The sequence below is a fragment of the Asparagus officinalis genome, chromosome 7 (assembly GCF_001876935.1).
Source record: "Asparagus officinalis chromosome 7, Aspof.V1, whole genome shotgun sequence".
In the NCBI taxonomy this organism is placed as follows: Eukaryota; Viridiplantae; Streptophyta; class Magnoliopsida; order Asparagales; family Asparagaceae; genus Asparagus; species Asparagus officinalis.
Genome location: NC_033800.1, coordinates 141,815,265 through 141,827,285, shown reverse-complemented (window position 1 = coordinate 141,827,285; position 12,021 = coordinate 141,815,265). Strand labels below are relative to the sequence as shown.

General features: G+C 35.1%; 1 long non-coding RNA gene across 1 annotated transcript; it reads right to left on the bottom strand.

The window, feature by feature from the left end:
• Nucleotides 8,773-9,469, bottom strand: LOC109849563. Its single transcript, XR_002249165.1, has 3 exons — nucleotides 9,273-9,469; nucleotides 9,018-9,123; nucleotides 8,773-8,840 (listed from the first exon to the last, which is right to left on the bottom strand). It is a non-coding gene; the product is annotated as an uncharacterized LOC109849563 (long non-coding RNA).

Genomic DNA, 12,021 nt, shown 5'->3' with positions numbered 1-12,021 from the left:
ACTTAAGAACAAAGAGTTGCTCTCTCGGGTCATCATCCTCTTTCGTGGTGTGCTTCCCCGCTATAAGGTTGAGACTGTTGTTGGGCTCTGTCATCCTCGGGACTTCTTTCGGACCTTGAGCTATCATGTATTCCTTTTTCTCCTCCTTCTTCTTCAACCCTCTTGGCTTGAGATGATGATACTTCTTCCAGCACCGATCAGCTGTGTGCCCTGTCTTCTCGCAGTGAGTACAAATCAGCCATGCTTTCCCTGGATCACCCTTCTTCTTCTCCTCCTTAGATTGAGAACCACTAGACTCGCCTCCCGTCTGTTTGGAGTCTCCCTTAGCCTCGTTGCCCTTCTTTTGCTTACCCTCGAGGGCAATAGCCTTCACGTTCGCCTCTGCAATTGATTCCACCGTGAATAGCTTCATCTCCTTTCGGATGTAATCTCTCAATCCCGCCATATACTTCATAAACACAGAATATTCCTCTGTCGCAATGTTGAGGACCATCGCCTGCTGCTGAAACTTTGTGGTGTATTCTTGAATGGTTTGATTGACCCTTTGGCACAAGCCATACCACTTGTACTAACGCTCTTTAAGGAATCCCACCAGGTAGAACTGCTTCCTCAGTAACTCCTTGAACTTGTTTCACGATACCGTTTTCTTCTCCTGCTTGCAGTAGGATTTTCACCACGTCAACGCGTGCCCTAAAAGCTTCAAAGTCACGAACACAATCTTCTCTTTTGACGAATAGACATAAAGAGTAAAATACGTCTCCATCCGTTCGATCCAGTCATCAAGCCTCTCGATGTTAACACTCCCATCATAAATAGAAATCTCCACCTTGAAGTCAATCTTTAGGTTCTGATAAGAATTCTTACCCCCTTGATGCAATGCAGCCTTAACGGTCTCCTCCTCCTCGTCGGAATCTGAATCTACTCTCACCACATCGGACTCAATAATTTTTTTCGAAGAAGATTCATCTTGTTTGCCACCTCCATGGATAAGACTGACGAGTTGTGTGAGAGTCGAACCTATCGTCTCGATCTGCTTCTCCAATGCATCAATCCTCGCTGAATTGTCTCCTTCAGCCATCTTCTCCTTCCTTATCTTCTGGACTTCTTCCAAGGAAATAAGGTGGACTTCTTCCAAGGAAATAAGGATCTCGTCAAGCTTCTTGTACTGTGATCGAGTAAGGACCATACACAGGATGCCTCCTTCACAGGATCTGATTACTCTGATACTAACTTGATACGAGTTGCCGTGCGAGCACCTTTTGGTCGCGGAATTACCAAAAGGTGGGTTGAGAAGAAGACAACTAAAATACAAGAACAATTTAGTATGACGAAGGAAAATACCTTTTCTAGATTATGAAGAATCAATTATTACAAATCTCTCTCACAATCTCACTAGAATCAAGAACAACCTCTCAATCCTCTCTAAACCCTAATACAAAGATTAGAATTTCTCTCTTAATTACCTCTCTGATTAAGATATCTAAGATGATGTTTAGAAACCCTAAACAACCCTTTATATAGGTGTACAAACGTGGATGGTAATCTGGTAAATAACCAAGCCCAACCCAAACAGGAAAACACGTAAATAGAGTCCTTAACGAATCTGGAAAGCTCCGATGAGTCCACTCATGAATAGTTATGAGTCGACTCATGACCTCATATGAGTCGACTCATAACTGATGAGTCGGCTGGTCAGAAACTTTTGCTAACAGGGCTTGAGTTCTTGAGTCGACTCATGTACATGTATGAGTCAACTCACAGGCTGAAATATGGATTCTTCGAATCTGCTGCTAGTCGTCTCGTTCCACGCTTCCACCTGCGTTCCACTGTACTGTTTTACACCCCTATTCTCATGCTATCATGAGAATCATCTATCCTCAAGCTCCCATGAGGATCGCTAAGCTCCCGAAGAGAAGATACACCCGTATCATTTTGAGAAGTTGTGAATTGTGTGAGTAAAATGTGGTGAAATGAGTAGTATAGCTTATTATTTCAGGTTAAATGTTATATATGACTGATATATGTTAACTGTTTGGCACGGTTGTTAAGCTTTACGGTATATGTGTTAACTTTTAAAGATGTAGAATTTAACTACAAGTCCTGGTCATTATTTAAAAAAATATTTATATTTGTGCAACATTATGACTACATTGAAGTTACAATTTATTGATAGCACTTTTGCCGCAAATCATAGTTCAGAAAGAATTCACAATAATAATCCCATCTATAGTATTGTAGTGCTATCCAATGACATTATTAACAATACAATAATGATTCCTAGTTGGTGGCACAATGCATTAACTGAAGAGGGTCAAGAATTTAAAAGTGCTGATGAATTAAGATTGGCTTTGACATACTATTCTCATTAACTGAAGAGGGTCAAGAATTTAAAAGTGCTGATGAATTAAGATTGGCTTTGACATACTATTCTATGGCCAAAATGTTTGATTATGAATTTTAAAAGTGCTGATGAATTAAGATTGGCTTTGACATACTATTCTATGGCCAAAATGTTTGATTATGAATTAAAAAAGAACGAACCAAAACGTATCCGTGTATATTGTCGATATAAAAAACTTACGAGTGCCCATGGATGTTGTTCGCTTCACCTGTTAAGAATGAAAAGAGACTTTCGATCAAGAAGTTTGTGAATGAACACACTTGTGGACAATACGGGAAAAATGCAGGTCATTCAAGGGCATCCCGTAACTTTATTGTAACACAGTTGCAACCACTCCTAAAGGTCCGTTTAGAAATCCACCCCGTTGATGTGCAAAAGGAGTTCCTCACAAACTACGGTCTTAGAATTGATTACATTAAGATATGATGGGGGAAAGAGAGAGCACAAGAGAAGCTGTACGTGGATATATATATGAGTCGTATGATCAACTACGATGGTAAATTTTAAGCTTTATTGTTACAATGCTTGTTAACTTACACAGATAACATGTTAAGTCTGTTGTTAATCATGTTAAGCTACAACCATAACATGTTAAGTTTCATCGTATGCTTGTTAAAACACATTGATAACATGTTCCTTGTTAAGTTTCATTGATAACATGTTAATTTTCATTGATAACATTGATAACATGTTCCTTGTTAAGTTTCATTGATAACATTGATAACATGTTAAGTTTCATCATTTGTTTGGTAAATGTCATCGGGAACATGTTAATTTTCTTTATTTTCACACTGATAACATGTTAACTTTCACAGTTAGATTGTTAAGTTACATTGATAATATGTTAACTTTCTTTTTTCGCTTGTTAAGTTACACTAATAACATGTTAACTTTTGATGTTCACTTGTTATGTTACACTGATAACATGTTAACTTTGGATGATTGCTTGTTACTTTTCTAGATATGAGCATATGGTAAAAGAGATAAATCCTGACAGCTATATACATGTTGAACAGAATGAGGGAAGGTTTTCAAGACTCTTTGTTTGTTATGCTGCATGCATCAATGGTTTCTTGAGTGGATGCAAACCCCTTCTATTTTTGGACGATACATTTTTGAAGGATTGATATAAAGGTATACTCCTTTCCGTCATAGTGTACGATGAGGGACCAAGGGATATTTTCCTTAGCGTATTGCATATGTGATCAGGAGAATTTGATAAATTGGAAGTGATCCCTCTAAGGTCTATGGTCTATACTTTATGACAGGGCTGACCCTTACAATCCTCCCTACCAATTTGTTATAATTTCGGATGTGGAAAAAGGAATTAAAGAATCAGTAAAAGAATATTTTTCAGAAGCTCTACACTCGAGGTGTGTTCTACATCTTGTTGTAAATCTTAAGGACTTGGGCATGAAATCGAAGGACACTCATGTTTTGAGAAACTTGCTCCAAGCTGATTGTTATAAATATACAATAGCAGAATGGAATGATTACATGAAAGAGATAATATGACATTGATCCAAGGGCATACAACATTGCTGTGAACTACTCTCCTGATCAGTGGGAAAATGCATTCTTTCTGAGAATAAGGTAATGTTATACATCACGTTTAGATTTGATGAAATAAGAATGAAGCTTTTTGTCACTGAATTTAAGTTTTGTCTCGTAACTGTTAACTTTCATATAGAAAATGATAATATTTACAATATAACTGTTAACGTCCACTCTAGAACTGCTAACTTATAATATTTAACTATTAACTATCAATAGTTCTCTGATAACTTATATGGTTTAACTGTTAACTATTAAATGTTAAGTGCTAACTACTAATTGTGTTTCTTTAAAGTATACTGTAAAATGCAGTTGTTCTATATCTACGATCATATATGAACATTCTCATTTACCATGTTAACTATGATATATAGCATGTTAATCTTAACTAGTAAATTAATAACAAAATTCAGTAAGCTGTTAACTATATTTAATTATTTGTTAACTGTTATATATAACCTATTAACCAACACAGTTATCCTGTTAACTATAAGTCATTATCTGTTAACTGTTATATGTAAGCTGTTGACTAAAATCAATTATCTGTTAACTCTTATTTTAAAACTATTAACTATAATCCCTTATCTGTTAGCTAATATTTATAATTTGTTAACTGTCAACATTTAACATGTATATGTCCTGAAATTGTTAGCTATATATATGAACTGTTAATGCTATATATATAACCAGATATTGTATAACTGTTAATGCTCTCCTAATATAATTTTAGGTATAAGCGCTTAACATCTAATATCGTTGAGTCTTTTAATAATTGAATAAGGGAGGCTAGAATGCTACGAATTCTACAAATGATTGAGCATATTCGTAAACAAATAATGGTCCGAATGAGTAATCACAGGGTACTTGTAGATAAATTAGGTGGAAATCTCTGTCCAAAAGCAGAGATGGTGCTTAAAGAAAATATAGAGAAAGACCGTCCATTGGATGTTAAACAAGCTGCAAATGACATATTTGAAGTGCAATCACATAAAACTATCCGGGTTGATTTGGAGAAGAAGACATGCACTTGTCGTGTTTGGAACGTCATGTGAATTCCTTGCAAGCATGCATGTGCAGTCATCTTTTACATGAAGAGATACATTTACCAATATTACGATTGGTTTATGTCTATAGAAGCATTTAAAAGGAGATATGAGCCCAATTTTCTATCATATACCAGATTTTGAGAAGCGAAGTGCGCCAAGGGATGAGATCGAGCTACTTCCACCACATACTGTAAAAAGAAAGGGGAGAAATAAAACATGGCGTATCAACAATAGAACAATTAACAAACAGCCTTCGAAATGCTCTTGATGCCACACCGAAGATCACAACCGAGCAACTTGCAACGAACCGATCGCCTATTGATATTAGGAATGTGAAACACTTTTGCGCAACGAACCGATCGCTGCTTGATATTAGAGTTGTGAAACACTTTTGGGCAACAAACCAATTGCTGCTTGATATAAGGATGTGAAACACTTTTGTATGTATGTAATAGCTATGCATATGAACTGAAATACTTTTATATATATGTGAACTATAACCAGAATGTGATATAAAAATGATGTACAAATTTGCCCTATTAGCTATGATAATACTTATGTATGTAATAGCTGTGTATATGAACGTTCTTATTTACCATCACTACAACACCTGAAATCTACCATAGCGGCCGAAAAACGCTATGGTATTATTTCATAGCGTTTTAATACTACAACACCTGAAATCTACCATAGCGGCCGAAAAACGCTATGGTATTATTTCATAGCGTTTTAATCAACGCTGTGTCAGAACCCGCTATAGTAGGTCTGTGGCTTTACATAGCGTTTCCCCAAACGCTATCAAAAAGTTTCCAACCATAGCGTTTTTATGTAGCTGTAAAAGAGTATTCAATAGCGTTTCTATATTGCTAAGACAAATATCTTTCATAGCGGTTGAAAAACGCTATTAGTTAGTTTTCATTCATAGTATTTCAACGCTGCTATTGTCTTACATTTGATAGCGTTTGAGTTACTACAATGGCGTTTCAATGAATGCTATCTTTCTTCTTTTAATAGCATTTCAGCAATTGTTTCCACTTCTTATAGCAGTTCAGTTGTGCCTATAAACCTTTGATGTTAAACTAGAAATAGCTTCCAATTATGACAACCATAAAAACAAATATTTCATTTAAAGGTTCAAACTGATACATAACCAAGTTGTAGCATACAAAAATTAAAACACAAATGTGCCAAAAAATAAATACTAGTCTTTGGATAATTCAACATGGAGTACAAGAAATTAACCATAGTACACAGAACAACAAAAACTAATTTTGTTGCATTACATATGACTTGGGAGACTCATCATCTTCAGCAATTGAGTACTAGTACTGCTGCAAAAATAAAAATTAACAACACCAATAATGAGATCTTAGAGCCATGAATATATGGACACAAAACAGAAAACAACAACACCAATAATTAGAAATCCTAGAGCCATGAAGATCTGGACTAAAAACAGAAATCAACAACCAAAATAGAAGGACTGAAGCAATTCTCATAGAAAAATAAAGATGCATATCTGCTTTACAAGTGGTAAAAGAACTTATCATAAGCAACAAGAGACTAGTCTAAGTGAAAGCTGGAGAGGGAGGGAGAATGGAAGACCACACCAACAAAAGATGCTAATAGAAAAAGAATGAAAAAGATGATTAAAAAAGCTAACATAATTTTTTGGGATATAGCTTGATAATCATAGTTCACTTATATTTCACATAATTTGTTGGATAAGCTGTGAAGCTTTCAACCCTTTCTACTTATCAAATCTCAACAAAAACCCTAGCTGCATTTTTTGTTATTCATATATCCGACGCAAAAATTTTGGGAATAAGGCTTTGTTGTTGTTGTTGTTGTAGACTGCAAGGGGAATAAGTGATGATTCTGATATATGTGAAATAAGTACTTGATATGGATAGTCTGCTACACATATATAACAAGGTTTTTCGTACTAAACATATATAAAAACATTTCATTTTCTTGATTACTAAAAGATGTCACTGATATACAGTAATACAATAGTAAATAAAAATGAAACTCAATTGTTGTCTAGAAAAGTGCATGTTGAACAAATGAGGTTCTGAAAGCAAATTAAGCAAGTAAAACAAGAAGTCTAAGTCTGAAATTCAACAATACGACAATGCTTCGATTTGATAAGAAAAGAAAACTGACAAAGCCATTTGACAGTAAAAGGTTTAACCTTTGTACCACGCTGAAGCAATTCTCTTGCAAATGACAATATGCCCAATATAATATTAGCTCCAGAATTATCAACAAAAATGACAGCCTGTAAAAAGCAGCAAAAATATGAAATTCAAATAGAAGACCATAAACATAAGTAACACCAAAGGATATTCCAGGAATGTCCTACAGGAACTACTGTTAAACAGGAGCTTGCATAATGTATAATTAAAAGAAGAAAATAAATTCTGAAACTGCCATGTCTCTGTCGAGGGGAGCACTACCGCATATTTTAAAACTTCAACCAATGAGCCTTGCACATTTCATGGAGGACTGATGTTTAGAGGAACATGACATGAGGAAACGGAGCTCGATCCACAATCATATGCACTTATAAATCTTTCATGTGCAAGTGAATAGAGTAATTCACAGGAACTATAACTAACATAGTAATTCAATAGAAACTCCCAACCCAAGCCCCAGCTACACTAAAGAGTTAACAAATAAATATCTGAAACTACATAAGAAAGTACACCACCCAAACCCAATGGTCGGAGAGAATCCGAACCCTAAAATAGGCAAGTTAGAAATTAGTGGATTTGAAGTATTCAACTAAAGCCAACATCTAGATTTTGAAGTGCAATTAAAAATCATTAAGTCACCACGTTATTCCTTCAAGATGCAGTTTATGTTTGTCACTGTGATGTGTCCAGTAAATCCAACATTCCTATACCTTATCGATGAAATTTGTAAGTGATAAAACATCAAGGTCTATGAGATATCTCAACACCATTTCCTTTTCTAGATACATGAACTTCACCGACCAGCAACTACCAAAAAATCTCAAGTTTGAAGTCATTCCGTTGTAGCAAATCATAAAAGTGGGAGTATGGAATAGACCATTTACCTTCTTCCATGACTTCTTAGTCCATTTTGTTTTGAAATTTAGCCAAAAAATTCTATAAATCAAGAAAACCCAAATTTTCATCGTTGATTGAGCAAAACTTACATCATTGGATCTCAAAGAGGACATCAAAAACATGAACTTTGCATCTTTAAATCCCTCATAACCAGTAAACACACCCAAAGCATAAATTTTAAAAAATACATAAATCCCTCATAATGTAAAATAAATGAACAGATAACATCTCCTCACATCCAGTAGGCTAGCAAATAAGAAGATTAGCAAAGGGGAAAATGATTTCACATGACAAAATCCTAAATGCTATCATTAATTGATTGAAACAAGACGAAGCTCAAGAACCAAAACTCTAGCATTAAATTGATTCTATTTCATATCATTAATTGATTGAAACAAGACGAAGCTCAAGAACCAAAACTCTAGCATTAAATTGATTCTATTTCAAGTTCACACCAATGAGATCTAGTGCGAAGCTCAAGAACCAAAACTCTAGCATTAAATTGATTCTATTTCAAGTTCACACCAATGAGATCTAGTGCTATGTTTATTTGTATTGCAATGCAAACCCCAAACTTTGTACTCACCATAATAAATTTCAAACATCAATTGGATTTACAAGCAACCCAATAATTTCAATCACAAAGAAAAAAAACTAAGTGTCTTTAAGAAATTACCATATGATTCAGCCCCAAGCCCTATCTCCTGTCTTCCTCACACAATTGCCTCTCCCATCGGCACATCTCTGCTAAAAATTTAACAGAAAATACAATAATTTCATTTGCCATCAATATTCCCATTAGCATAATTGCACACAAATCCAATTAAAAGCCACTAAAAGTACTGAAAATAAACAAATCAAACTAAGAGAAGAAAAACCCATCAACTAAATTCAAAAAACATAATATCTTTGGAATCAAACCTTCAAATTCATAATCGCTCTCAGTGGTATCCCCTTCATTAGCACTAAAATCAGAGTCTTTGGTGCTGATATTGAGCCATTTGCGGATCACAACCTTGGGCCAGAGCTGCAAACAATTAAGCCCAATACGTCTGCAGTTTATTTTTCCCATTGCAATATAAACCGAAAACAAAAACAAAGAGAAAACAAAATAAAACAAAAGATGGAACTTCTATTCATTGCCAACGAGCTTATTTTTGAGTTAGGTATACTCACCTATTTCTGTCGCCTTGATCGCGGAGAGAGGTAGAGGAAGAGAACGAGTGAGAGGGCGGCGGTCGGCGGTTTGGCGGCGGTCGTCCTCCAAACCTCAAATATTCCCATGGTTCTCCAACCCTCAAGAAACAGCAACAAACCCCTCGTTCTCAGATCAAAACAAACCCAAATTAAACGATTGAAAAATCCTGTAAAAAACACCAACAACAAACAATAATAATAAAGAAATCAAAAACTGCATCCTCGATCCGATCCGACGCGAAATCATCATCAGAAATCAGCAGCAGTAGTGATCCCATGTGCCTCGATTCCAACACAACCCTCCGTTTGTAAAAACCCTAGCTTTCTCGAATGAGGAGGAGGCAGGCCTAGCTAGCTAGCTAGGGTTGGCGATGGAGAAGTACGAGCTCGTGAGGGATATCGGAGAGGGGCCGTAAGGTCCCGACGGGTCGATCTCGGAGAGAGAGATCTGAGAGGAGAGAGGGAGACGAATGAAATTGGGGGGGGGAGACGAATGAAATTTGGGGGGCGGCATGTTTTAGTTTTCAGTCTCCCGCTTAAGTTTTCAAAGCGTCGGAACAAAAAAAATTATGATAAGTACTTATAGCGTTTAAAATTTTCCAAACGCTATCAAAAAATAATGTATATACGATCTATAGCACTTACAACATAAACGCTATCATTCAACGTTATAAAAAAATAGCTTTGTTGTAGTGCATGTTAACTATGATATATAACATGTTCACCTTAACTGGTAGATTGATACCAAGAGTCAGTAAGCTGTTAACTATAGTCTATTACCTGTTAACTATTATTTGTAATTTGTTAACTATAATCCATTACCTGTTTACTGTAATATGTAATTTGTTAACTAAAATAGTTATCCTGTTAACTATAAGTCATTATCTATTAACTTATATCACTAGACTGTTAACTAAAATTAGTTATCTATTAACTCTTATCTTTATACTGTTAACATTAATCCCTTAACTGTTAACTATTAATTAACAAGCATCTCCTGTTAATAATACATCATTTTCTGTTAACTGATGTTTGTAAGTTGTTAACTATAACCAATTATCTGTTAAATCTTATTTGTAAAATGCATTGTATAATCAATTATATTAATTGTGGATTTTTAAATTATAACGTAAAATGCATTGTATATCACACTCCTTATCTGTTAACTTTTATTAGTAAGCTGTTAACTAAAATAAGTTATGTGTTAACTCTTATCTTTAAACTGTTAACTACAATCCCTTATCCGTTAAATCTTATATGTAATCTGTTAACTGTCAACATTTAACGTGTATATGACAAGTAGCATGTTAATCTATAATCCATAAGTTAATGTCAATCTACAAAGTAGTTCCGTATAAGTATCACATTACACCTTACAGATTTTGGATAATTTATACAAGCAAAAGGGTAAAGATTGTTTTTTTGTTGTCTAGCTAAGATTCTTCCTCGGCCTTTACAATTGTGGTTGATACACTCTCCTTTAATTCTGGATCATTCGCATCTAGTGTGCTCTTGAGATTTTTCAATTGCCGACCTTCTATTATCAGCTCCGCTGCAAGCCTTACACGTACTACCTCTGACGAATCATCGCGTAATATGCAGTACATCACCTTTTTGGAGAATAACCCGTATATAAAGGTAAACATATATTCCACAGTCGTAGCTACAAATCATAAAATATAAAACTTATTTGTGGTTAGTTTTTTGACAAAATTTCTTTAATAAAGTGATAGAGTTTATTTGCAACATACCTTCCCTTTTGAGACTCGCATGAGATTTCCTTATATTGATATGTCCTCCAGGTTTTTTCAGGATCAAATGCGGCCTTCATATGGTCCATGAAGTTGATAATTTATTAACAGGCTCAAGATAAGAATTGTGAGTTACCGAGTTATAGTGTAAAGCTAAATTTTTATCCAATCTAACTTCGATACAATGCCAATGGTCATGACGAACTATTGGGAAAATGATTATTGATCGGCCAACAGCAATATGATGCTATATATAAACTTTATATAGTTGATGTAGATAAGGATGATCTCCATAGAGTGAATGCTGTTTTACAAAAATTAGACATAAGCAGGAGCAATATTTATCATGTTAACTAATTAATTTGCAACGGTGCCACTTAAGGTAATTGTTTGCGTCGAAAGTTGTTTTTATTACTGAATCCATTACATGTTTATCAATTATAGATTTAAAATAAAATGAGTCTTTTTATAAGACTTTCTTATATAATAAAAATAAGAAAAATAAGAAAAATACAACTCTCTAGAAACACACGCATAGGACGTTTATCACCCGCTGCTTGTGTGGGCTTTTTACCTGTGCCAGGGATGTTTTTACCAATGGATCGCGCAGATCAAATCCGATTGACAGAACGAAAGCTCAATGCTCTTGCCTCACAAAATAAATAATCACAGAAATAAATAATCTCAACGAAGTGAGATTACTACTCTTCTCGAGATCAAAACAAAGCCTGATCTCAAGGAATAATGAAACGGGCATCAGATCCTTCGAATAGCTCCCTCTTTATGCTGGAGTTCACCAAGATCTCGCCAGCCTCTCTGAAATTCATGGATCACTCTTTACAGGGATAACACCTCGCCTCAATTTTTGATCCCCCGTGTATAGGGGCCCTAGGCTTGTATTTATAGACTTCAGATGCGGTGTTTTAGGATAAGAACAAGTAATTTGGCCATATCTTTAGTTAATAACCACTTAACCA